We start from the raw sequence: 25,997 nt of genomic DNA, 5'->3' as shown, positions 1-25,997 counted from the left end.
TGCCAGGTGGGATTAGTGGGGCCATCTCATGGTTTGCGCTGATCACGGATGAACATTTCACTCTATAAAATCCATTGGTGAATTCAATGAATGAATACAGATTGCTTGATATTTCTCTGGGGCATGACGAGAGTGAGAGGGACATGCTCCATGTGCTACTGCATTCAGCTGATTTCTTGTCCTCTGTGAATGGACTGTCTTCAGCTTTGCTGTCCTCAGTGGATCGACTGACTTTGTCCTCCATAGTTGCAGACAGTGCTGTCTCCTGGTCCTCATTGGTTGATGGAGTGACTTTTTCTTCGTCCTCCGTAGTTGTGTCTTGTACAGTATCCTCGTCCTCAGTGGATGGAGTGACAGGCATGTCGTTCTCCTCCATGGGTGAGGCATGTACAGTCTCCTGGTCCTCACTGGTTGATGGAGTTGCTGGAGGTGTTTGTCTGTCCTCCATCATGTAAGGTGTCCTGACGTCGAGATGTTCATCAATTTGTCCTGGAGAGAAAGGAAAACAGTCATTTTTATTCTTGCTCTATACACGCCATTGATATTACACAGAATCTGTACACATGTAGATGGATTGTGTTTTACATATATGTGTCATGAGTATTATGGGAACAATCTGGTGTTACGTGTCGCCGTTTATTAGGACTCTCTATATACATGGACAATATGGGAGTTCTCTGCTCCGGGGGGGGGGGGGGGGGGGCGGGTTTGGGAGTCCATTCTCTATTCCCCGACAAGGAAATGTTAAAAATCCCTGTGACATCTCTAGCAGCTACCCCCCATCCCCCCACCTTCCCTGAATCCCCATACCTGACGCTGAACAAAATAAAAAAAATGACTTCTATGAAGCAATCTGACACTGGTATGAACACGTCTTGTTTTTCTGGGTCTCCCCGTAACAGTTTCATTCCCTGGTGATCCTGCCAGTAAGTGTGTTATTTTTTCAAGTTCCTTTATCAGACCAAGCTGTCCAGCAAAATGACGGTTAGAGGGCAGAGACAAACCATTTAACACTGGCAGGGCCCTTTCACACAGGTGGGAAAAAAAAAAAAAAAGAAAGTTTGATTTGCATTTTTACCACCTCTGGCAGCCCACCTAAATCCTACCATGGCAGCCAGAAGGGGCGGTACAGACGCCGCAGGTTTGATCGGGATTTATCAACACAAACTTGCCCATTGAGGTCAATAGGATCATCCCACTGCGCTCTGATCACAGCTGCGGCGCCGTATTTCAATACAAAATCCCACTTGGGATTTAAAAAAATAAAAAAAAAAACATACAGGAGGCGGCAGGATCACCTCCCAAATGTACGGAAACCGCCGCTCTACCGCCGCCATTCATAAAAACGGATCTTCTTATATAAACTATAGGGTGAGACGTGGTGCCAGATGTGCTAAAAATAGGTGTGGCCATGGAGACATCGCGCTCAATATAGGGCGTGGCCTAAAGGGTCCTGGGGAAACCATGTCTGAGCCTAATTCCAGAATACACTGCGCATAGATACTGCAGTCACTGGAATATATAATATATTCTATATTGTAACAAATATTTCTAAAGCCAAAACTTGTTCCCCGATTTTGGGGGGAGGAGGGAATAGTAGAACCTCGGTCAGTTTGTTATTGTCATTTGTGTCCCCGTGGAGAGATTTCCCTTCATTTTCTGTTCTGGGGACTCAGCGAAGAAACCTCCCCTGAGTGAGCCCATCCCCCTCCTGGACAGTTGTCACCAGAAGCTGTGTCCCCATCGGGAGATTTCTCCTCTCTTCCTGTCCTGGTGGATCTTCCATCACTTTCTATCCCGGTGAGATCGGTGATCAGGACTGTTAGAGAGGGTGAATCTCGCTAACGGGGACCTGATGGGTTCTAATTCTTCCCCTTCCCTCTTCTATTCAGTGACCCCACTAATGAATGTATATATAGAGGTGACCCCTCCCCCCCCAATGTCTATATACCTGTCTACAGATATACTGTATTCACAGCTCCTGACTATCCATCATGTGGAGGGGAGTCCTAATACAGTGTATATATATATATATATCGAGAGAGATATACACACATATATTTTTTCTAATGTATATATATATATGAAAATAAATGTAGATATACAAAACATTTTTTTTCTTATACATAATCTAAAATATTAAATAATAAAAAAAAATATGTGTGTATATATATATATATATATATATATATATATATATGAAAAAGGGAAAGAAAAAAAATATATATATCCCTCCCTCCCTGATGTGTCCCTGCATTCTATATCTGATGATCATACTACTTACCTTCTTCTTCTTCTTCATGGATTTTGGGGCGTCGGCGGGGCCAGATCCTACGAAAGGCGGCCCTGACCTTTTCCCCTATTGTCCTGGCTCCTCCCCTCTTAGGGGCGGTCGTTGGAGGCGGTGCCTCTATCCGGTGCTCCTCAGTTAATGAGCGCACACTCAGCAATGCAACGCAATCTTCTTGGTTGGTGTTCAGAAGATTTTTGGCCTTGTAGCCTTTAAATCTCTTGAAGAAAGTCATTGTGAGAGAATTCGCAACGCGGCAGAGAAACCACTTCCGCTTCCTGCTCGTTCGAAGTACTCTCACAGACTGAGCTACCCTTTGTCTCCGCCCCTTGTGGCTTTACCCCTTGGCTCCGCCCCTTGTGGCTTTACCCCTTGGCTCCGCCCCTTGTGGCTTTACCCCTTGGCTCCGCCCCCTGATGACATCACAATGCAACTGAGGTCACATGAGCTTGCTGGCTGGCTGGCTGCCAGACCAGGCTAGTCTATACACAAGAGCCATTGGGCCTTCTATGGGGGTTTATTTAGCAATGATTTGACCAATAAAAGGAATAGGAAACATCTTTGCGGATTTTTTCCCGTTTTCTCCATGTTTTCTGTCTCCAGCCCATCATAAATCCGTGTATTCCTGGCTGTAGACTGCAGTTACACAGCTTTACCAGCAGGAGGACCATTCTATTTTTAGCTCTGTAACTGATCAATTCAAATCTGCTTGCAGCCTGATAATAAGCTCCGCCTCCATGACTTAACCCCTCCCCTGCCAGGGCACTTTTACAAGGTTTTGGCACCCATGTTATAATCAGCAGAAATGGCTGTAAACACCCCAAAAAGTATATATTTTCTGAAAGGCGAGGCCCTGCAGAATACAATGGCGGCAGTTGTGATTTTTTTATTTTGCATGATATTTGTGCAGTTATTTATCAAACGTAGATTTTTTAGGGAAAAAATGTATTACACTTTAGTGCAAACAAAACAATTTTATATTCAAAATTTTTTTTTTAACCACTTCCTGTCCAGGCCAATTTTCAGCTTTCAGCTCTATCGCACTTTGACAATTGCGCGGTCATGCAACACTGTACCCATAAAAAAAATTTAGCATTTTTTTAAGACAGATAAAACTTTATTTTGGTGGTTTTTATTGTTTTGCTATGTAAATAAAAAAGTCCAAAAATTTTGAAAAAAAGCGTTTTTCTTATAAAATTTTGCAAATAAATAATATTTCATCATAAATCTTGCCCAAAATTTATTCCGTTATCTTTTTAGTAAAAAAAAAAAAATAACTCAATTTTTTTTATAACCAAAAATTATAATTTTTAAACATTTTTTCTATTTTTTAAATTATTTATGGGTTTTTCTTTTGGTTTTTTTTACATACTGTCACCCTAGCAGTACAGTGACACCATGGTGACACTGACTTGTGGGGGGTGATGAAGATTTTTTTTATTTTTTTTTTTACACTGATTGCTGTTACACCCATAAAGGCTGTAAAAGCAATAATTTCTCCTTCTCTCTGGCTGCATTCTTGCAGCAATTGATAATACTGTGAGAGCTGTGATTGGTCACAGCTTGTCACATGGTACAAGGCTGTTGTGAATAGCCCTGTACCATGTGATCTCTGTGATCATTCACAGATTTCACACGTAGTAAGCAATGATATCAGAAGTGACATCTTGCTTACTACTGCTCATGTGATCACTGATTGGTCAATCAGTGATCACATGATTGGGACCTCACACAGAGCTTCCGTCCGACGATCGGTGTTCCTCTGTGCGCGCTCCCAGGGAGCTCGCAGAAGCAGGGGGCAGGGAGGCCGTTTATAAACACCCACCCGCCCCTGCACTGCCACCCTCCAGCCGGACGGGAGGTGGTTAAATATAATGGATGGGGTTGCGTTGAGTCAACAGATCTCAGTGTGGCGTCTGCGATGATCCCTCCCGTGTGCGGCACAACTGATGTCTACATACGGGGGGGTCGCCCTACGCTGCGCTTTTCATATCAGGGGTGTGCGATGGCGACATCAGATTGTTTTTATTATTTGTATTTATTTTATATGTATTTTTTTTTTTACTTTTAAATTTTTATTTAACTTTATTACAATCACAAGGAGGAGAATATAGACAATACCAATCTCTCCGACCAGTCCGATCGCTCTCCGACCAATGGCGGACGTGATATTTCGCGGTGCAGACAATGGGGGGGCGGTAATGAAACGTGTCTGAGACTACATTTGTCGCAACTTTATCTCAGCCGGGAGCCAATCCGCTTTTATAGTTTTGTTTTCTGAGCTGCGATGAAAAATTGAATGACAGAAGCTGATTGGTTGCTATGGATAATGGCATATTATTTATTTAATGAATTCCCCCCCATGTGTGTGGGGTCTGCACTGGGGATGAACAGGCAGGAGGGGGCTGTATGTACTGATGATGTATAGGAGGGGGGACTCTGCACAGTCCATGGACCACTGTCACACCATGGATATCAGAGGGCCATTCATAGAAGAGAGCAGAAACACAGAGAGACTACAAGAAAATGGCCGCCTGACTATAAACATTGAGCGGCTACAGGAAAATGGCCGCCGCTTAGTGTCTGTTACTATGGTAACCCGTGGCCATGTTTGCTCCATACACGGTGTATACAATGTGATCTCCACCGGACTGACACCCTGGAGGGAGAACCGTCAGCGAACATCCGGGGTTTTCATTCTACACCACAGGCTTCGCCCACCATCTTCAGCCTGTAACTGCACCTGGACCCTGGGGAGGAGATTCTGATGGGCATACTAATGTAAGGGGGGGACTCTGATGGGGATACTGATGTAAGGGGGACTCTGATGGGGATAGTGATGTAAGGGGGGACTCTGATGGGGATACTAATGTAAGGGGGGCTCTGATGGGGATACTGATGTAAGGGGGGCTGTGATGGTGATACCGATGTAAGGTGGGCTGTGATGGTGATACCGATGTAAGGGGGGACTCTGATGGGGATACTGATGTAAGGGGGGACTCTGATGGGGATACTGATGTAAGGGGGACTCTGATGGGGGTACTGATGTAAGGGGGGCTCCGATGGTGATACTGATGTAAGGGGGGACTCTGATGGGGATACTGATGTAAGGGGGACTCTGATGGGGATACTGATGTAAGGGGGACTCTGATGGTGATACTGATGTAAGGGGGGCTCTGATGGGGATACTGATGTAAGGGGGACTTTGATGGGGATACTGATGTAAGGGGGACTCTGATGGGGATACTGATGTAAGGGGGGCTCTGATGGTGATACTGATGTAAGGGGGACTCTGATGGGGATACTGATGTAAGGGGGACTCTGATGGGGATACTGATGTAAGGGGGGCTCTGATGGTGATACTGATGTAAGGGGGACTCTGATGGTGATACTGATGTAAGGGGGGGGGGACTCTGATGGTGATACTGGTTACCCGGGACAACTGTGGCGCCGCCCTGGTGGGTGACAGTATTTCCACCAAGAAATGTGAAAGTCTTTCTGTGTATTTTTGAAGAGCCAGAAGCTCCTAGTTATGAGACGGTGTGACAGCCGTCCGCCATTGAGGAAAGTACTGGTGGGGTCAATGGAGATGTGGATGTGTCTATAGGTGAGGTGTGTGAAACAGACATTGTCCCTGGCAGGGCGGTGGAGAGGGTCAAGGTAGCCGAGAGGACTATAGTAGATATGACACAACGCTCTGGGGGAGCACCGCGCTATTGTGGCCCCTGAAGACGAGATGGCCTCTGGGGAGGTCCTTTAAGGCCCGGTTCACACCTATGCGTTTTTTTAGTGTGTCTTGCAGAAACGCAGTACAGTCCGTGTAACATGGTTTCCTATGGGACGCATTCACATCTATGATCTTTCAGACGCAGCGTTTCTGGAAAGGGTCAGAGACGTTTTGTTTTCATGCAGCAGATTGCATTTTTGGTGCAATAGACTTCAATGGAAGCGCACCAAAAACACAAGTGTTGCATTATTTCTCCATTTTCTGGACAGAAAGTATTGAGTGCAACTTTGATGCGACTTTACACTCTCTGGTACTCAAAGTCGCATCAAAGTAGTGCAGCAACCTTTTCAAAGTGACTTTGAAAAGGTTCCTGCACTACTTTGATGCGACTTTGAGTACCAGAGAGTGTAAAGTCGCTCCAAAGTCACACTCAATAATTTTCTATTGAAAAGAAAAAACGCAAAATGTTAAAAAATGCAGAATGTACAGCAAAACGCTCCCTAAAAATGCATCAATCACACCACGCGTAGGCGTGAGCCAGGCCTTAAGCATTTCACTGCCAGACACATGTTTAAAAAATAATTTTTATTATATATATTATATATATATTTTCTGAAAGCAGACACCCTGGAGAATAAAATCTTGGAGGCTCCAATGTTTTATGTCACACATATTTATCAGGTGTAAATTTTCAGTAAAAAATATATTTAAGTTAATTTGAGTGCATATAATATATTATTTTATACAATATTTTAATAAAATATAAAAACTGAGGTTACACCGAGTAGATGGATACCCAATATGTCAAGTTTTAACCACTTCAATACCGGGAACTTATTCCCCCTTCCTGCCCAGGCCATTTTTCAGCGCTGTCGAACTTTGAATGACAATTGCGCGGTCATGCAACACTGTACCCATATGAAATTTTTATCATTTTTTTTCACACAAATAGAGCTTTCTTTTGGTTGTATTTAATCACCACTGAGTTTTTTATTTTTTACTAAATAAAACAAAAAACACCTGAAACGTTTGAAAATAAATTCACTTTTCTTCGTTTCTGTTATAAAATTTTGCAAATAAATAACGTTTCTTTATAAATTTAGGTCAAAATATATTCTGCTACATTTCTTTGGTGAAAATAATAAAAATAATAATAATTTAATTTTTTTTTATAATTTTCTATTTTTTTTTAATTTTTATTACATTATTTTTTCTTTTTTTACTATTTTTTTTTCAACATACTGTGACCAAAGCAATGCATTGTTACCATAGTAACATGGAACTACTCTGGGCAAGTGATCAGGATTTTTTTTTTTTGTTTTTTTGTTTTTAACACATTATGATTGCTAATACCGATGTATTTCATTGATATTTGCAATCATTGTTACTGAATGAGACGGATTCATTCAGTCTTTTGTTGTGATTAGCTGTGATTGGGCAACGCTGATCACATGATATAGATGGGCTGTGAATGGCCCTGTCTGTATCATGTGACTGCTTTGATCAATCACATCTAACAACATAATTGTATACAATGAATGGCATGACAGGAAGCCATCCATTGTATACAATTGATATGTGATCTGCTGTGATTGGTCACGGCGGTCACATGACACTTGCAACGGGCCGGTGTAGTGATATGTCATCGGTTGTGTCCCGTGGACACAGCCGATGATAGATCGCGCCCCCGCAGCTGCATGCACGGCTTGTTTTGACAGGACATCATATGACTCCTAGTCACAACGGTGAGTGTCCCGCCCGGCCCTCTCCTGCTATAGGCCGGGTGGGAAGGTGTTAAAATGGTGTGCGCCAGTAAGATGATGAAATTCAATATCTTATATTTTCTGTTGGTGACACTTTAAAAGCCCCTACAGGTCATCAATTAGAGATAAATGTGAATAATAGGCCTAGAATTATTGCTCTCACTCCGATGTGCACGACAATAAGTAATGTGTAGTGCAAGCAATGTATTCGTACATAGCCACCCCCAATGGGTGTGTTTGCATTTGTTTTTGTGGGCGGGGCAGGGCAGGATCCGCTTTTTTTGGGGAGGGTTTTAAGTGCTTGGGTGTAACTTTATTTTTTGACACTTTTTTCCTTCAAACTTTATTTTTATCAACAAAACAAATTTGCAACAGGTTCTCTTTATTAAACTCGGAATAGACCCTCTGCACTCTGTTATAACCTTTTGTAGCAAACTTTGCACAAAATAGGGATTTTTAGTTCACACATATTGCAATACATGTTTAAGCCGGCCAGTCCCTACTCTACTCTGCAAAATACTTACCTGCTTAGGTCAGTAGATATAGTGCCTGTATGCAGCAAATAGACACAATCTGTAGAACAGTCACAGGTTCAGGTCTGGTCACTGACCTGCAGTGTGCAATAGAAATAGGTTATACCTGTGTGCTCAAATCCAAACACTTTCTACATATATATAACCTATCAGGTGTAAAAGTGACCATATGATAACCCGAAAAATTCTGGATTCCGCTGCACACTATGTACCCTTTCTAGCAAACTTTGCAATAAAAAAAACAGGGATTTTTAGTTCACATACATTGCAATATGTGTTTAAGCCGGCCAACTGCGTCAAAGTAATCCCTCTCTGGCCAGTCCCTACGCTACTCTGCAAAATGCAGATTCCTTAAATAAAATCGCTAAAACTATAAAGTATAAATCACATAGACAATTTGTATTCCCCATTTCCCTACACTCTGTACTCCCTGCATCCTCCATTTTCCTGCATTCTACACCCCCTGTGCCCCCCTATTACAGCTCACTCTGCAACCCCTGCATTCCCTTATTACAGCTCAATCTACACCTCCTGCATCCATCTTCACCTGGAGGAGTAAGTATGTGAGAACCGTGCTACCCTGAGACGGTCTGACTCCACCACTGTGAGGTGGTCATTCTTTCCAGTGACCAACAATGTAAGGGGCGTCCTTCCAACTGACCCCCTGATGAATATAATTTCACAAGGGGTTCCCTAGGACTTGAAAATAACTTCCCCGGGGGAAAAAGGTTGAGGGAGGGTGATATACTGTGCAGTTTTGGCACATGAAAAGAATGGACAATTGCACAGGGCCCATAAATGCACACCATTCCTAAGTAATGTGTGTGAGCAGCCCTGATTTGTTACCAGCTCTTGCCAAGCTGGCCATACCCTCCTAGAACAGTGACTTCACTAAATGGGGTGCTAACCCCTGCTTACACATGGCCTTTACCGCCATCATTTGACTAATATACAGAGACTAGACTTTTGGTGTCTTTCCCATCGCCATCCCATGTCCTAAGGGTGGTATAATGGTGACATATGGGGTGAGATTCCCCACCCTGCTGTCATTCATCATTGCATTCATTAACAAATCGAGAAAGGAAAATAATCCTTCCCATACAAAAGATAATTAAGGTATAACCAATTTTTTGTAAGTGAAATCTTTACAAGGAAATTATTGTAGACCTTCAGACAACATTGGAGGTCTATCACTTTTATCCTCTGACTCCTTAGAGGTAAGACCTTTTCAAACCCCTAAACCTTCGGATGATTCAGAGGAAGGCAAAAAATCCCCTCAGTCAGATGGGCTTCAAAGGGGAAAAAATTCCTTCCTGACCCCCTAAGGCAGTCGGAAAATCCCTGAATCATCGGTTTAGGAATTCCATTTCATCATCCTATATATCTATGGCAAATAAATCATTGTTATCCTCTGACTCCTCAGAGGTAATGCCTTTTTAGACCCCTAAATCTTCGGATGATTTCGTGGAAGGCAAAAAAACCCTTCAGTTAGATGGGCTCCAGAAGGGGAAAAAAATCATTCCTAAGCCCCTAAAGCGGTTGGATAATCCCTGAATCATTGGTCTAGGGTGACCAGTTCATCATCTATCTATGGGAAATCAGTCATTGTTATCCTCTGACTCCTCAGAGGTAATGCCTGTTCAGAGGAAGGTAAAAACACCCTAAGTCAGATGAGCTCCAGAAGGGGAAAAAACATTCCTGACCCCCTAGGGTGTTGAGATAATCCCTGAATCACCGGTCTAGGATGACCAGTTCATCCATCCATCTATCTATCTGTGAGAGATTATCTGTGAGAGATCAGTCATTGTTATCCTCTGACTCTTCAGAGTTAAGACCTTTTAATACCCCTAAACCTTCGGATGGTTCAGAGGGCGAAAAACCCCCTCAGTCAGATGGGCTCCAAAGGGGAAAAAAATTCCTGACCACCTAAGGCGGTCGGATGATCCCTGAATCATCGGTTTAGGATGACCAGTTCATCATCCTATATATCAATGCAAGTCGGTCATTGTTATCCTCTGACTCCTCAGAGGTAATGCCTGTTCAGAGGAAGGCAAAAACACCCTCAGATGAGCTCCAGAAGGGGAAAAAAACATTCCTGACCCCCTAGGGTGTTGAGATAATCCCTGGATCACCGGTCTAGGATGACCAGTTCATCTATCTATCTATCTATCTATCCATATCTATCTATCCATATCTATCTATCCATATCTATCTATCTATCTATCTATCTATCTATCTATCTATCTATGAGAGATCAGTCATTGTTATCCTCAGATGAGCTCCAAAGGGGAAAAAAAATCCTTCCTGACCCCCTAAGGCAGTTGGATAATCCCTGAATCATTGGTTTAGGATGACCAGTTCATCATCTATCTATCTATGAGAGATCAGTCATTGTTATCCTCTGAATCCTCAGAGGTAAGGCCTTTTCAGCCCCTTAAATCTTTGCATGAGTTCGAGGAAGGCGAAAAGCCCCCTCAGCCAGATGGGTTCCAAAGAGAAAATAATTCCTTCCTGATCCCATAAAGCAGTCATATAGTCCCTAAATCATTGTTCTAGGCCCGGGTGATCAGTTCATCATCTACCTATGAGAAATCAGTCATTGTTATCCTCTGACTCCTCATAGGTAAGGCCTTTTCAGACCCCTAAATCTTCAGATGATTCAGAGGAAGGTGAAAAATACCCTCAGCCAGATGGCAGTTGGATGATCCCTCAATCATCGGTCCAGGATGACCAGTTCATCTCCCTGTAGAATGCTTTCTATACCATCCAAGACAATCTAGATGAGAACATACATTCTATTATCACCAACATGGAGTCTCGGATTGTTAGACTCTGAAGGATCTACAAACATCTGATGTGACATTTATTTTACAGGGACAAAGTCACACAGAGCTGAGCACACACTGCCGCTGGGACACTTCACTTTGCAGCTGCTGCAATATTAACTCAATGTGCAGAGTTTGACCGTGGTACCACCTGTCAGACTCGCCCACTGAGCCGAAGGCTCAACCAGTGGGTCCCACCGAGCTCCAGTATAACCAGCCTACCTCCACCAGTGGTCCTACCAAGCTCCAGTGTGTCACGCCTACCTCCACCAGTGGGTCCCACCGAGCTCCAGTATAACCAGCCTACCTCCACCAGTGGTCCTACCAAGCTCCAGTGTGCCCCGCCTACCTCCACCAGTGGGTCCCACCGAGCTCCAGTATAACCAGCCTACCTCCACCAGTGGTCCTACCGAGCTCCAGTGTGTCCCGGATACCTCCACCAATGGGTCCCACCGAGCTGCAGTGTGTCCCGCCTACCTCCACCAGTGGGTCCCACCGAGCTCCAGTGTGTCCCGCCTACCTCCACCAATGGGTCCCACCGAGCTCCAGTGAGTCCCGCCTCCCTCCACCAGTTGGTCCCACCGAGCTGCAGTGTGTCCCGCCTACCTCCACCAGTGGGTCCCACTGAGCTGCAGTGTGTCCCGCCTACCTCCACCAATGGGTCCAACCGAGCTCCACTGTGTCCCGCCTACCTCCACCAATGGGTCCCACCGAGCTCCAGTGTGTCCTGCATACTTCCACCAGTGGGTCCCACTGAGCTCCAGTATAACCAGCCTACCTCCACCAGTGGTCCTACCGAGCTCCAGTGTGTCCCGCCTACCTCCACCAATGGGTCCCACCGAGCTGCAGTGTGTCCCGCCTACCTCCACCAGTCGGTACCACCGAGCTCCAGTGTGTCCCGCCTACCTCCACCAATGGGTCCAACCGAGCTCCAGTGTGTCCCGCCTACCTCCACCAGTGGGTCCCACCGAGCTCCAGTATAACCAGCCTACCTCCACCAGTGGTCCTACCGAGCTCCAGTGTGTCCCACCTACCTCCACCAATGGGTCCCACCGAGCTCCAGTGTGTCCTGCATACCTCCACCAGTGGGTCCCACCGAGCTCCAGTGTGTCCCGCCTACCTCCACCAATGGGTCCCACCAAGCTCCACCAGTGGGTCCCACCGAGCTCCAGTGTGTCCCGCCTACCTCCACCAGTGGTCCTACCGAGCTCCAGTGTGTCCCGGATACCTCCACCAATGGGTCTCACCGAGCTGCAGTGTGTCCCGCCTACCTCCACCAGTGGGTCCCACCGAGCTCCAGTGTGTCCCGCCTACCTCCACCAATGGGTCCCACCGAGCTCCAGTGAGTCCCGCCTCCCTCCACCAGTTGGTCCCACCGAGCTGCAGTGTGTCCCGCCTACCTCCACCAGTGGGTCCCACTGAGCTCAAATGTGTCCCGCCTACCTCCACTAATGGGTCCAACCGAGCTCCACTGTGTCCCGCCTACCTCCACCAATGGGTCTCACCGAGCTCCAGTGTGTCCTGCATACTTCCACCAGTGGGTCCCACTGAGCTCCAGTATAACCAGCCTACCTCCACCAGTGGTCCTACCGAGCTCCAGTGTGTCCCGCCTACCTCCACCAATGGGTCCCACCGAGCTGCAGTGTGTCCCGCCTACCTCCACTAATCGGTCCCACCGAGCTCCAGTGTGTCCCGCCTACCTCCACCAATGGGTCCAACCGAGCTCCAGTGTGTCCCGCCTACCTCCACCAGTGGGTCCCACCGAGCTCCAGTATAACCAACCTACCTCCACCAGTGGTCCTACCGAGCTCCAGTGTGTCCCGCCTACCTCCACCAATGGGTCCCACCGAGCTCCAGTGTGTCCTGCATACCTCCACCAGTGGGTCCCACCGAGCTCCAGTGTGTCCCGCCTACCTCCACCAATGGGTCCCACCAAGCTCCACCAGTGGGTCCCACCGAGCTCCAGTGTGTCCCGCCTACCTCCACCAGTGGCTCCCACCAAGCTCCAATGAGTCCCGCCTACCTCCACCACTTGGTCCCATCGAGTTGCAGTGTGTCCCGCCTACCTCCACCAATGGGTCCCACCGAGCTCCAGTGTGTCCTGCATACCTCCACCAGTGGGTCCCACCGAGCTCCAGTGTGTCCCGCCTACCTCCACCAATGGGTTCCACCGAGCTCCACCAGTGGGTCCCACCGAGCTGCAGTGTGTCCCGCCTACCTCCACCAGTGAGTCCCACCGAGCTCCAGTGTGTCCCGCCTAACTCCACCAATGGGTCCAACCGAGCTCCAGTGTGTCCCGCCTACCTCCACAAGTGGGTCCCACTTTGCTCCAGTATAACCAGCCTACCTCCACCAGTGGTCCTACCGAGCTCCAGTGTGTCCCGCCTACCTCCACCAATGGCTCCCACCGAGCTCCAGTGTGTCCTGCATACCTCCACCAGTGGGTCCCACCGAGCTCCAGTGTGTCCCGCCTACCTCCACCAATGGGTCCCACCAAGCTCCACCAGTGGGTCCCACCGAGCTCCAGTGTGTCCCGCCTACCTCCACCAGTGGCTCCCGCCAAGCTCCAATGAGTCCCGCCTACCTCCACCAGTGGGTCCCATCGAGTTGCAGTGTGTCCCGCCTACCTCCACCAGTGGGTCCCACCGAGCTTCAGTGTGTCCCGCCTACCTCCACCAATGGGTTCCACCTAGCTCCAGTGTGTCCCGCCTACCTCCGCCAATGGGTCCCACCGAGCGCCAGTGGGTCCCGCCTACCTCCGCCAGTGGGTCCCGCCTACCTCCACCAGTGGGTCCCGCCGAGCTCCAGTGTGTCCTGCCTACCTCCACCAGTGGGTCCTGCCCAGCTCCAGTGTGTCAGTGTGATACACACTGACAAGAAGAGACAGTGCACTACCAGAGCGCTCCACAGTGCCGTGGTGGTTCACTGAGAATTTTAAGCCCACAGCCACAAAGATTTTCCCATTCACAGAATACTGTGAATGAGTGACGCAGCCGGGTGGGCGGAGCCCTGCGCAGCCACGTTTTTTTTTTTTTTTTTTTACATTGTGACAACTAGGGGGGAAGAATAAGAATCTCTCTCTCTCCCCCCCCCTCTCCCCCTTCCTCTCTTCCCCCTCTCTGTCTTCCCCCTATCTCCCTCTTCCATCTCTCTCCTCTCTTCCCCCTCTTTTTCCTCCACCCCTCTCTTCCCTCTCTCTCTTCCCTCTCTCTCTTCCCCCTCTCTCTTCCCCCTCTCTCTTCCCCACCTCTCTTCCCCCTCTCTCTCCCCTCTCTCTCTTCCCCCTCTTTTTCCTCCATCCCTCTCTCTTCCCTCTCTCTCCCCCTCTCCCCCCCCTCTCTCTCACCCCTCTCTCTTCCCCCTCTATTCCCTCACTCTCTCCCCCTCTCTCTCTTCCCTCTCTCTTCCCTCTCTCTCCCCCCCTCTCTCTTCCCCCCTCTCTCTCCCCCCCCCTCTCTTCCCCCTCTATTCCCTCACTCTCTTCCACCTCTCTCTCTTCCACCTCTCTCTCTTCCGTCTCTCTCTTCCCCCACTCTCTTCCACCTCTCTCTCTTCCGTCTCTCTCTTCCCTCTCTCTCTCTAGATGGTTGTAGATCCTTTGGAGTCTAATGATCCAAGGCTCTACTTTGATGATTTTGGCTCTACGTTGCTGTTACCAGTTTTCCAATGGTGGTGATGTGGTCACTGGCGCAGCAGACGCTCGCTCACGAAGGTGAAGCCGTAGAATTTCTGCTGCTCCTCTTGAGTTATTGGCAGCTTGAGTTGAAATTGAATTAATGCATCCATTGGCAGTCCTTCATCCAGACGTTCCTCAGGCATCTGATGTCCTGGTGGAAATGGTGGTGGTGATTTTCCTTCCTCTGTCTTCTTCCAATCCACGCCCATTAAGAATCTGTGCTGTTTGATCTCACATACTAGCCTCATCCGATTCTCTTGGTTTTTGCAAAGGAACTGTAAAGAAGAACAAAATATGATTAAAAACACTGAAACAACCTGAACAATATCTGAACAATAGAAACCCCTTTACAATCCTTACACAGACAACATATAGAACTCCCCTGAACTGCCATTGTCAGAAGGAAAAAATCATGGCAGTTGCAGATTCATAAAAAGATCATTTTTAATACATTCTTCACAACAGATCCTTCCCTTAAGGGATAGTATTGCTATGACCCACATCAATGTGTGTAGGTAAGAATAGGAAATCGTGTTTTCTAAAATCTTACTAAGATATATGTAACCAGGACAGGATTTTGTCCCTTAAAAGATGCAAAAGCGATGTGTGTACTTACTCTTTGCATGATGTCACGGAGGTTGTTGTCTATGTATTGTGGATATTGCGGTTCCATGGTGGTCACTATCCACACTATTTGCTCGATGGTCTCGCCACCTCTAAGAAATGGATGTCTCCTGCACACCATTGCATAGACTATTATTCCCAGGGAGTAATAGTCAGCCATGCCAAAGTATGGATACTTCTGAAGGATCTGTAGAAACATAACAGAGAGAAAGATGGATTAGCTTATTGTCAGGCCAGGCAGAGGACAAAGATGACTCCTTGCTTGTATATGTCATCTATGAAGCCTCCCCGGAGTCCTAAAATTGTTATCAAAACATATCAAACAAAGGCGGAGCTTGTGAATATTGAAGGTGGGGCCTTAGGTCTCTCAGAGATACAAAAGGAAATTGGTTGGAATCTCCCAAATTGAGGGAAATTTCTCTCTTAGAGAATTTTCCCCAAAACAGGTGCCCCCATTGAAGGTTTCTCCTCATGTACTGGTGAAAACTCTAAAACATTTGACCTTCCCTCACTTTCTTTCTCAGTGACAATGGTCACCAATACCGAGAGGGTGAACCTATGTGTCGCCAATGGGGACGCAGACACTTATGTAAAGCTGACAGGAGGTCTAACCCTTCCCCAAAACAAAAAAACAAAGGTTTTTGTCTACACTTTAACAGTCCCTTTTTAAAGGGGCAGATAAAGGTGTACTGACCCCAATAGCTCAATATTTACAAGCGTTCATCATGTTAAAGAGAAGGAGGAGTACAGTAGGTAGGCAATTCCTGAAGCTTTTTTCCCATTTGTATGTGTGAATTGGGTCGGACAGAGCCAGCCATCTACACCCAGTCTCAATGTCCCCTACAAAGCATTTCAGAAATTCCCACATTTTGAGGATATAGCTCCAGCCTGGAAACCCATTGGGAGCAACCAGGGCACCAGTGGAGAAAATCTTCATTTTGTGAAAAGTGAACCCCTCTTTTAACTCTTCTCTATATCTCATAATAACAAACAGTAACTTACTTCTGGCGCCATGTAGATTAGTGTTCCAGCTCCTCCTTGAATCCTCTTGGTCTCTGTGACACCGACGACTGACAAGCCAAAGTCAGCAATTTTGATGTGGCCGGCGTCATCCAAGAGGATATTTTCAGGCTTGATGTCTCTGTGGATGATCTCCTTAGAATGCAGAAACTGCAGACCGCAGTGCATTTCCGCTATGAAATATCTGATGGAGAAAAAGATATATGAATTAGTATCCCAAATCATCCCAAACCAATGAAAGCTAAAGATGAAATGACTTCCCCCTATAGTACATAGGGGTATAGATGTTCAGGGCTCAGGTGAAGGGGCTGACTACTGCCTGTCCTCCGTGGTCAGTCACCCCCGACTCCAGAGTGACCCGGTTATTGATCTTACCTTATGCTGTTAGCAGAAAATGTACTTGAAAGCAAGACATTAAAGAGATCCCCTCTGCTCAGACACTCCATGACGTAGACAAGATGATTCTGTGTGGAAATAAGAGATAGAGGTTACATTATAGACATGCAGGATTTCATTTTATGGAGGAATAGACAAAGACACACACACACAATGTAGGAAAACCAGACAGAGAAACTACGTAGGCCGCCATTGTTGGACTATCCTTATTGCAGTGCTAGTTGTGTCTGGCTGTTCTGGCGATCCAATGAATTCATTTCTTTGGTTCACCATCCTGGAAGTCCTATGTAGATCAGTAGGCCTGACTGTCTTGCTGGTTGTGGACTTGTTCTTAGTGACTCAAAGTTTTCAGACCAGAAGCTACCAGGCAACTAGCAATTTCAATAGTAGGTCTGCAATGGCAGCCTCTTAAAATGTGGTTTCTTTAACTAAAACGTCTACTCTGTACAGTTTACCTAACCATCCTCCAGGATTGTAGGAGGCACTCAAGAGATCTGCTCTTACCCATACTGCTTTCCACCCACTACATCTGGAGCCCTCAGGAAAACCTGGTGTGGGACACAAGTGAAACTCCATCCTCTCACAATTCAGCACTTGGTGACTAAGGGACTAACTGTCAGGTGTGAAGGCTATCATATGAGGTGGAAGGGGGTTGCTTAGCCTTGTGTATATTTTACTTCCCAAAAAAGTCACCATTTGCATACCAATTTTAGGAGGTCTGGATCAGTAGTGGAGTGCAGTATAGGAAAGAAATGAAGAAATTGAAAGGTGAAAAGACTTACTTTTGTCTGGAATGATGCAAACAGATGGATAACAAGCGGACTCTCCCCGACTGCTTTCAGCACATCGCGTTCTGTGAAAACACTCTTCAAACTACCAGAATCAAGTAATTTTCTCTTTTCCACAAATTTAACCGCCAGTTTCTGGTTCATGGCGGGATGGGAGGCCAACATGACCACCCCGAAGGCCCCCTTTCCAAGGATTTTATAAAAGGTCATTTTTTCTAAGGAGAATACGCAGGACTGGTCCCTGATGGCACTGCCAGAGGGCATCTCATGGTTTGTGCTGCTGATGAATGCAGATAGATTTCTTAATATTGCCCTGTGGCATGCCGAGAGTCCCCGTGATTGGTCATTGATGGCACTTCTGGATGGGATTAGTGGGGCCATCTCATGATTTGCACTGCTCATGGATGAACATTTCATTCTATAAATACCACTGCGGAATTCAATAAATGAATACAGATCGCTTGATATTTCTCTGGGGCATGACGAGAGTCCCCGTGATTGGTCATTGATGGCACTTCCAGTTGGGATTAGTGGGGCCATCTCATGGTTTGCGCTGATCACGGATGAACATTTCACTCTATAAAAACCATTGGTGAATTCAATAAATGAATACAGATTGCTTGATGTTTCCCTGTGGCATGATGAGAGTCCCCGTGATTGGTCATTGATGGCACTTCCGGGTGGGATTAGTGGGGCCATCTCATGGTTTGCGCTGATCACGGATGAACATTTCATTCTATAAAATCCATTGGTGAATTCAATAAATGAATACAGATTGCTTGATATTTCTCTGGGGCATGCCGAGAGTGAGAGGGACATGCTCCATCTGCTACTGCATTCAGCTGATTTCTTGTCCTCTGTGAATGGACTGTCTTCAGCTTTGCTGTCCTCAGTGGATGGACTGACTTTGTCCTCCATAGTTGCAGACAGTGCTGTCTCCTGGTCCTCATTGGTTGATGGAGTGACTTTTTCTTCGTCCTCCGTAGTTGTGTCTTGTACAGTATCCTCGTCCTCAGTGGATGGAGTGACAGGCATGTCGTTCTCCTCCATGGGTGAGGCATGTACAGTCTCCTGGTCCTCACTGGTTGATGGAGTTGCTGGAGATGTTTGTTTGTCCTCCATCATGTAAGGTGTCCTGACGTCGAGATGTTCATCAATTTGTCCTGGAGAGAAAGGAAAACAGTCATTTTTATTCTTGCTCTATACACGCCATTGATATTACACAGAATCTGTACACATGTAGATGGATTGTGTTTTACATATATGTGTCATGAGAATTATGGGAACAATCCGGTGTTACGTGTCGCCGTTTATTAGGATTCTCTATATACATGGACAATATGGGAGTTCTCTGCTCCGGGGGGGGGGGGCGGGTTTGGGAGTCCATTCTCAGTGCCTGGCTTTCTATTCCAGGACAAGGAAATGTTAAAAATCCCTGTGACATCTCTAGCAGCTACCCCCCCATCCCCCCACCTTCCCTGAATCCCCATACCTAACGCTGATCAAAATAAAAAAATGACTTCTATGAAGCAATCTGACACTGGTATGAACACGTCTTGTTTTTCTGGGTCTCCCCGTAACAGTTTCATTCCCTGGTGATCCTGCCAGTAAGTATGTTATTTTTTCAAGTTCCTTTATCAGACCAAGCTGTCCAGCAAAAGTGACGGTTAGAGGGCAGAGACAAACCATTTAACACTGGCAGGGCCCTTTCACACAGGTGGTAAAAAAAAAAAAAAAAAAAGAAAGTTTGATTCGCATTTTTACCACCTCTGGCAGCCCACCTAAATCCTACCATGGCAGCCAGAAGGGGCGGTACAGACGCCGCAGGTTTGATCGGGATTTATCAACACAAACTTGCCCATTGAGGTCAATAGGATCATCCCACTGCGCTCTGATCACAGCTGCGGCGCCGTATTTCAATACAAAATCCCACTTGGGATTTAAAAAAATAAAAAAAAAAACATACAGGAGGCGGCAGGATCACCTCCCAAATGTACGGAAACCGCCGCTCTACCGCCGCCATTCATAAAAACGGATCTTCTTATATAAACTATAGGGTGAGACGTGGTGCCAGATGTGCTAAAAATAGGTGTGGCCATGGAGACATCGCGCTCAATATAGGGCGTGGCCTAAAGGGTCCTGGGGAAACCATGTCTGAGCCTAATTCCAGAATACACTGCGCATAGATACTGCAGTCACTGGAATATATAATATATTCTATATTGTAACAAATATTTCTAAAGCCAAAACTTGTTCCCCGATTTTGGGGGGAGGAGGGAGTAGTAGAACCTCAGTCAGTTTGTTATTGTCATTTGTGTCCCCGTGGAGAGATTTCCCTTCATTTTCTGTTCTGGGGACTCAGCGAAGAAACCTCCCCTGAGTGAGCCCATCCCCCTCCTGGACAGTTGTCACCAGAAGCTGTGTCCCCATCGGGAGATTTCTCCTCTCTTCCTGTCCTGGTGGATCTTCCATCACTTTCTATCCCGGTGAGATCGGTGATCAGGACTGTTAGAGAGGGTGAATCTCGCTAACGGGGACCTGATGGGTTCTAATTCTTCCCCTTCCCTCTTCTATTCAGTGACCCCACTAATGAATGTATATATAGAGGTGACCCCTCCCCCCCCAATGTCTATATACCTGTCTACAGATATACTGTATTCACAGCTCCTGACTATCCATCATGTGGAGGGGAGTCCTAATACAGTGTATATATATATATATATATCGAGAGAGATATACACACATATATTTTTTCTAATGTATATATATATATATGAAAATAAATGTAGATATACAAAACATTTTTTTTCTTATACATAATCTAAAATATTAAATAATAAAAAAAAATATGTGTGTATATATATATATATATATATATGAAAAAGGGAAAGAAAAAAAATATATATATCCCTCCCTCCCTGATGTGTCCCTGCATTCTATATCTGATGATCATACTACTTACCTTCTTCTTCTTCTTCATGGATTTTGGGGCGTCGGCGGGGCCAGATCCTACGAAAGGCGGCCCTGACCTTTTCCCCTATTGTCCTGGCTCCTCCCCTCTTAGGGGCGGTCGTTGGAGGCGGTGCCTCTATCCGGTGCTCCTCAGTTAATGAGCGCACACTCAGCAATGCAACGCAATCTTCTTGGTTGGTGTTCAGAAGATTTTTGGCCTTGTAGCCTTTAAATCTCTTGAAGAAAGTCATTGTGAGAGAATTCGCAACGCGGCAGAGAAACCACTTCCGCTTCCTGCTCGTTCGAAGTACTCTCACAGACTGAGCTACCCTTTGTCTCCGCCCCTTGTGGCTTTACCCCTTGGCTCCGCCCCTTGTGGCTTTACCCCTTGGCTCCGCCCCTTGTGGCTTTACCCCTTGGCTCCGCCCCCTGATGACATCACAATGCAACTGAGGTCACATGAGCTTGCTGGCTGGCTGCCAGACCAGGCTAGTCTATACACAAGAGCCATTGGGCCTTCTATGGGGGTTTATTTAGCAATGATTTGACCAATAAAAGGAATAGGAGACATCTTTGCGGATTTTTTCCCGTTTTCTCCATGTTTTCTGTCTCCAGCCCATCATAAATCCGTGTATTCCTGGCTGTAGACTGCAGTTACACAGCTTTACCAGCAGGAGGACCATTCTATTTTTAGCTCTGTAACTGATCAATTCAAATCTGCTTGCAGCCTGATAATAAGCTCCGCCTACATGACTTAACCCCTCCCCTGCCAGGGCACTTTTACAAGGTTTTGGCACCCATGTTATAATCAGCAGAAATGGCTGTAAACACCCCAAAAAGTATATATTTTCTGAAAGGCGAGGCCCTGCAGAATACAATGGCGGCAGTTGTGATTTTTTATTTTGCATGATATTTGTGCAGTTATTTATCAAACGTAGATTTTTTAGGGAAAAAATGTATTACACTTTAGTGCAAACAAAACAATTTTATATTCAAAATTTTTTTTTTAACCACTTCCTGTCCAGGCCAATTTTCAGCTTTCAGCTCTATCGCACTTTGACAATTGCGCGGTCATGCAACACTGTACCCATAAAAAAAATTTAGCATTTTTTTAAGACAGATAAAACTTTATTTTGGTGGTTTTTATTGTTTTGCTATGTAAATGAAAAAGTCCAAAAATTTTGAAAAAAAGCGTTTTTCTTATAAAATTTTGCAAATAAATAATATTTCATCATAAATCTTGCCCAAAATTTATTCCGTTATCTTTTTAGTAAAAAAAAAAAAATAACTCAATTTTTTTTATAACCAAAAATTATAATTTTTAAACATTTTTTCTATTTTTTAAATTATTTATGGGTTTTTCTTTTGGTTTTTTTTACATACTGTCACCCTAGCAGTACAGTGACACCATGGTGACACTGACTTGTGGGGGGTGATGAAGATTTTTTTTATTTTTTTTTTTACACTGATTGCTGTTACACCCATAAAGGCTGTAAAAGCAATAATTTCTCCTTCTCTCTGGCTGCATTCTTGCAGCAATTGATAATACTGTGAGAGCTGTGATTGGTCACAGCTTGTCACATGGTACAAGGCTGTTGTGAATAGCCCTGTACCATGTGATCTCTGTGATCATTCACAGATTTCACACGTAGTAAGCAATGATATCAGAAGTGACATCTTGCTTACTACTGCTCATGTGATCACTGATTGGTCAATCAGTGATCACATGATTGGGACCTCACACAGAGCTTCCGTCCGACGATCGGTGTTCCTCTGTGCGCGCTCCCACGGAGCTCGCAGAAGCAGGGGGCGGGGAGGCCGTTTATAAACACCCACCCGCCCCTGCACTGCCACCCTCCAGCCGGACGGGAGGTGGTTAAATATAATGGATGGGGTTGCGTTGAGTCAACAGATCTCAGTGTGGCGTCTGCGATGATCCCTCCCGTGTGCGGCACAACTGATGTCTACATACGGGGGGGTCGCCCTACGCTGCGCTTTTCATATCAGGGGTGTGCGATGGCGACATCAGATTGTTTTTATTATTTGTATTTATTTTATATGTATTTTTTTTTTTACTTTTAAATTTTTATTTAACTTTATTACAATCACAAGGAGGAGAATATAGACAATACCAATCTCTCCGACCAGTCCGATCGCTCTCCGACCAATGGCGGACGTGATATTTCGCGGTGCAGACAATGGGGGGGCGGTAATGAAACGTGTCTGAGACTACATTTGTCGCAACTTTATCTCAGCCGGGAGCCAATCCGCTTTTATAGTTTTGTTTTCTGAGCTGCGATGAAAAATTGAATGACAGAAGCTGATTGGTTGCTATGGATAATGGCATATTATTTATTTAATGAATTCCCCCCCATGTGTGTGGGGTCTGCACTGGGGATGAACAGGCAGGAGGGGGCTGTATGTACTGATGATGTATAGGAGGGGGGACTCTGCACAGTCCATGGACCACTGTCACACCATGGATATCAGAGGGCCATTCATAGAAGAGAGCAGAAACACAGAGAGACTACAAGAAAATGGCCGCCTGACTATAAACATAGAGCGGCTACAGGAAAATGGCCGCCGCTTAGTGTCTGTTACTATGGTAACCCGTGGCCATGTTTGCTCCATACACGGTGTATACAATGTGATCTCCACCGGACTGACACCCTGGAGGGAGAACCGTCAGCGAACATCCGGGGTTTTCATTCTACACCACAGGCTTCGCCCACCATCTTCAGCCTGTAACTGCACCTGGACCCTGGGGAGGAGATTTTGATGGGCATACTAATGTAAGGGGGGGACTCTGATGGGGATACTGATGTAAGGGGGACTCTGATGGGGATAGTGATGTAAGGGGGACTCTGATGGGGATACTAATGTAAGGGGGGCTCTGATGGGGATACTGATGTAAGGGGGGCTGTGATGGTGATACCGATGTAAGGTGGGCTGTGATGGTGATACCGATGTAAGGGGGGACTCTGATGGGGATACTGATGTAAGGGGGGACTCTGATGGGGATACTGATGTAAGGGGGACTCTGATGGGGGTACTGATGTAAGGGGGGCTCCGATGGTGATACTGATGTAAGGGGGGACTCTGATGGGGATACTGATGTAAGGGGGACTCTGATGGGGATACTGATGTAAGGGGGACTCTGATGGTGATACTGATGTAAGGGGGGCTCTGATGGGGATACTGATGTAAGGGGGACTCTGATGGGGATACTGATGTAAGGGGGGCTCTGATGGTGATACTGATGTAAGGGGGACTCTGATGGGGATACTGATGTAAGGGGGACTCTGATGGGGATACTGATGTAAGGGGGGCTCTGATGGTGATACTGATGTAAGGGGGACTCTGATGGTGATACTGATGTAAGGGGGGGGGACTCTGATGGTGATACTGGTTACCCGGGACAACTGTGGCGCCGCCCTGGTGGGTGAGAGTATTTCCACCAAGAAATGTGAAAGTCTTTCTGTGTATTTTTGAAGAGCCAGAAGCTCCTAGTTATGAGACGGTGTGACAGCCGTCCGCCATTGAGGAAAGTACTGGTGGGGTCAATGGAGATGTGGATGTGTCTATAGGTGAGGTGTGTGAAACAGACATTGTCCCTGGCAGGGCGGTGGAGAGGGTCAAGGTAGCCGAGAGGACTATAGTAGATATGACGCAACGCTCTGGGAGAGCACCGCGCTATTGTGGCCCCTGAAGACGAGATGGCCTCTGGGGAGGTCCTTTAAGGCCCGGTTCACACCTATGCGTTTTTTTAGTGTGTCTTGCAGAAACGCAGTACAGTCCGTGTAACATGGTTTCCTATGGGACGCATTCACATCTATGATCTTTCAGACGCAGCGTTTCTGGAAAGGGTCAGAGACGTTTTGTTTTCATGCAGCAGATTGCATTTTTGGTGCAATAGACTTCAATGGAAGCGCACCAAAAACACAAGTGTTGCATTATTTCTCCATTTTCTGGACAGAAAGTATTGAGTGCAACTTTGATGCGACTTTACACTCTCTGGTACTCAAAGTCGCATCAAAGTAGTGCAGCAACCTTTTCAAAGTGACTTTGAAAAGGTTCCTGCACTACTTTGATGCGACTTTGAGTACCAGAGAGTGTAAAGTCGCTCCAAAGTCACACTCAATAATTTTCTATTGAAAAGAAAAAACGCAAAATGTTAAAAAATGCAGAATGTACAGCAAAACGCTCCCTAAAAATGCATCAATCACACCACGCGAGCCAGGCCTTAAGCATTTCACTGCCAGACACATGTTTAAAAAATAATTTTTATTATATATATTATATATATATTTTCTGAAAGCAGACACCCTGGAGAATAAAATCTTGGAGGCTCCAATGTTTTATGTCACACATATTTATCAGGTGTAAATTTTCAGTAAAAAATATATTTAAGTTAATTTGAGTGCATATAATATATTATTTTATACAATATTTTAATAAAATATAAAAACTGAGGTTACACCGAGTAGATGGATACCCAATATGTCAAGTTTTAACCACTTCAATACCGGGAACTTATACCCCCTTCCTGCCCAGGCCATTTTTCAGCGCTGTCGAACTTTGAATGACAATTGCGCGGTCATGCAACACTGTACCCATATGAAATTTTTATCATTTTTTTTCACACAAATAGAGCTTTCTTTTGGTTGTATTTAATCACCACTGAGTTTTTTATTTTTTACTAAATAAAACAAAAAACACCTGAAACGTTTGAAAATAAATTCACTTTTCTTCGTTTCTGTTATAAAATTTTGCAAATAAATAACGTTTCTTTATAAATTTAGGTCAAAATATATTCTGCTACATTTCTTTGGTGAAAATAATAAAAATAATAATAATTTAATTTTTTTTTATAATTTTCTATTTTTTTTTAATTTTTATTACATTATTTTTTCTTTTTTTACTATTTTTTTTTCAACATACTGTGACCAAAGCAATGCATTGTTACCATAGTAACATGGAACTACTCTGGGCAAGTGATCAGGATTTTTTTTTTTTGTTTTTAACACATTATGATTGCTAATACCGATGTATTTCATTGATATTTGCAATCATTGTTACTGAATGAGACGGATTCATTCAGTCTTTTGTTGTGATTAGCTGTGATTGGGCAGCGCTGATCACATGATATAGATGGGCTGTGAATGGCCCTGTCTGTATCATGTGACTGCTTTGATCAATCACATCTAACAACATAATTGTATACAATGAATGGCATGACAGGAAGCCATCCATTGTATACAATTGATATGTGATCTGCTGTGATTGGTCACGGCGGTCACATGACACTTGCAACGGGCCGGTGTAGTGATATGTCATCGGTTGTGTCCCGTGGACACAGCCGATGATAGATCGCGCCCCCGCAGCTGCATGCACGGCTTGTTT

Source organism: Staurois parvus, unplaced genomic scaffold (genome assembly GCF_062004578.1).
Source record: "Staurois parvus isolate SC_StPar_1 unplaced genomic scaffold, SC_StPar_1.0 ptg000557l, whole genome shotgun sequence".
NCBI lineage: Eukaryota > Metazoa > Chordata > Amphibia > Anura > Ranidae > Staurois > Staurois parvus.
The sequence above is the reverse complement of the archived record's forward strand: the minus strand, read 5'-3'. Positions refer to the sequence as shown.